The 2781-nt window shown below is 34.5% G+C and overlaps 1 non-coding gene across 1 annotated transcript; it reads right to left on the bottom strand.

Moving 5' to 3' along the window:
• Nucleotides 1-2262: 2262 nt before the first annotated feature.
• Nucleotides 2263-2370, bottom strand: LOC148561751 (small nucleolar RNA R71). The gene has a single exon (XR_015888132.1). It is a non-coding gene; the product is annotated as a small nucleolar RNA R71 (small nucleolar RNA).
• Nucleotides 2371-2781: the final 411 nt, after the last annotated feature.

The following is a 2781-nucleotide window of genomic DNA, read 5'->3' as shown; positions in this document are numbered from 1 at the left end:
GCGCCATTGATGCTCACAATTTCGTGCACCATGTTTTTGGCGCCATTGCCAGGGTTTGTTCGAGTTTGGACAACTGACGGCTCATCTTGTTGCTTAGATTAGGTAATTTTATTTTATGTTTAAGCTTTTTACGTTTTATTTTTGAAAAAATTTTTCAAAAATACAAAAAAAAGTTTCTTCAGAGATTTTATGAATGAATTCTAGAGTTTCATGATGATCTGTTGAAGTCTGGCTGGCTGTGAAGCCATGTCTAATCTTATTGGACTGAGGTTTCAACTTATCATCACAAGAGCTTGTTGATTTCTATCAATTTTGCTGTTGTGAGCAATGATCTGCTAAAGCTTGGCTGGCCATTGGCCATGTCTAGGGTTTTGGACCGGAGCTTTCTTTGAAATCTTGGCTGGCTAGTAAGCCATGTCTAATTCCTGGACCGGAGTCTTAGACTAGCATTGCAATGATTCCTGGAATTCTTATTAAAAATTTTGAATCCCTTTATTTTCTTTTCCACTCAATTTTCGAAAAATCACAAAAAATTTTTATAAAACCATAAAAATAAAAAATATTCTATGTTTCTTGTTTGAGTCTAGTGTCTAATTTTAAGTTTGGTGTCTATTGCATGTCTTTATTCTTCTAATTTTCAAAAATTACATGCATTATGTTCGTCATTGATCTTCAAGATGTTCTTGATGATTTCCTTGCTCTGATCTTTAAATTCTCTTGTTTTGTGTGTTTAGTTGTTTCTCACATGCATTTTTCAAATTGTTATAGTCCTTAGTATACAAACTTTTAAGTTTGATGCCTTGCATGCATTATGTATTTGATCTTAGTTTTCCATGTTTAATTGCATTTTGATTGTTCCTCATCATTAAAAATCCAAAATTTTTTTCAAAATTATGTCTTTTCAAGTCAATAATACAGAGAATTGAAGATTCAGAACATGCAGCAGAGGAATTACACAGAAAAAGCTGGGCATTCAAAACACCCAGTGGAGAAGGAAAACTGGCGTTTAAAAGCCAGCCAGGGTCCCTGGCTGGGCGTTAAAATCAAATCTTTTCAAAATCAAATCTTTTTCAAATCATATCTTTTCAATCATATCTTTTCAAAATAAATTTCCTTCCATTTTTTTTACTATTTTCGAAAATACTTGCTAACAATTAATGATTTGATTCAAAAATTTCAAGTATGTTGCTTTCTTGTTAAGAAAGGTTTAATATCTGAATCATATCTTTTAAATTTCTTGTTAGCCAAGTCATTAATTTTAAAATCAAATCTTTTTAAATTGTTTTTCAATTATATCCTTTCAATCATATCTTTTTAAAACCATATCTTTTCAATCATATCTTCTTAATCACATCTTTTTTAAAATAATTTTCAATCATATCTTTTTTATTTCTAATTTCAAAAATCTTTTTCAAAAATCACTTAATTTCTTTCCTAACTTTAATTCTCGAAAATCATCAATCAAATTTTCAAATTTTCTTTTAATTATTTCAAAATATTTTACTTTAATTTCGAAAATTCTTCCCCTCTTCTCACATCCTTCTATTTAAAGGACTAACACTCCTCCACTATCAAAAATTCAAACTCTATCCCTCTTGATAAGTTCGAATTCTTCTCTTTCTACCATCTCCTTCTATTCTTCTTTTCCTCTGACACTTCAAGGAATCTCTATACTGTGACATAGAGGATTCCATACTTTCTTGTTCTCTTCTCTTTCATATGAGCAGGAGCAAGGACAAAAGCATTCTTGTTGAGGCTGATCCTGAACCTGAAAGGACCTTGAAGACAAAGCTGAGAGAAGCTAAAGTACAACTCTCTGTAGAGGACCTAACAGAAATTTTCAAACAAGAAGAAGGCATGGCAGCTGAAAACAACAACAATGCCAACAATGCAAGGAAGGTGCTTAGTGACTTTACTACACCTACTCCCGAATTCTATCAGAGAAGTATCTCAATCCCTGCCATTGGAGCAAAGAACTTTGAGCTTAAGCCTCAATTAGTTTCTCTGATGCAACAGAATTGCAAGTTTCATGGACTTCCAATGGAAGATCCTCATCAGTTCTTAGATGAATTCCTGCAAATCTGTGACACTGTCAAGACCAATGGGGTTGATCCCGAGGTCTACAAGCTTATGCTCTTTCCTTTTGCTGTAAGAGACAGAGCTAGAACATGGTTGGATTCACAACCTAAAGAAAGCCTGAACTCTTGGGAAAAGCTAGTCAATGCCTTCTTCGCAAAGTTCTTTCCACCTCAAAAATTGAGTAAGCTTAGAGTGGAAGTCCAAACCTTCAAACAGAAGGAAGGTGAATCCCTCTATGAAGCTTGGAAAAGATATAAGCAATTAATCAGAAGGTGCCCTTCTGACATGCTTTCAGAATGGAGCATCATAGGTATCTTTTGTGATGGTCTGTCTGAACTGTCCAAGATGTCATTGGATAGCTCTGCTGGAGGATCTCTTCATCTGAAGAAGACGCCTGCAGAAGCTCAGGAACTCATTGAGATAGTTGCAAATAACAAATTCATGTACACTTCTGAAAGGAACCCTGTGAATAATGGGACAAATTAGAAGAAAGGAGTTCTTGAGATTGATACTTTGAATGCCATACTGGCTCAGAATAAAATATTGACTCAGCAAGTCAATATGATTTCTCAAAGTCTGTCTGGAATGCAAGCTGCACCAGGTAGTACTAAGGAAGCTTCATCTGAAGAAGAAGCTTATGATCCTGAGAACCCAGCAATGGAAGAGGTGAATTACATGGGAGAACCCTATGGAAACACCTAT

This window comes from Arachis ipaensis, chromosome B6 (assembly GCF_059453495.1).
Source record: "Arachis ipaensis isolate K30076 ecotype BB chromosome B6, ASM5945349v1, whole genome shotgun sequence".
NCBI lineage: Eukaryota > Viridiplantae > Streptophyta > Magnoliopsida > Fabales > Fabaceae > Arachis > Arachis ipaensis.
Note: the sequence above shows the minus strand (reverse complement) of the source record. Positions and strands in the feature narration are given on the sequence as shown.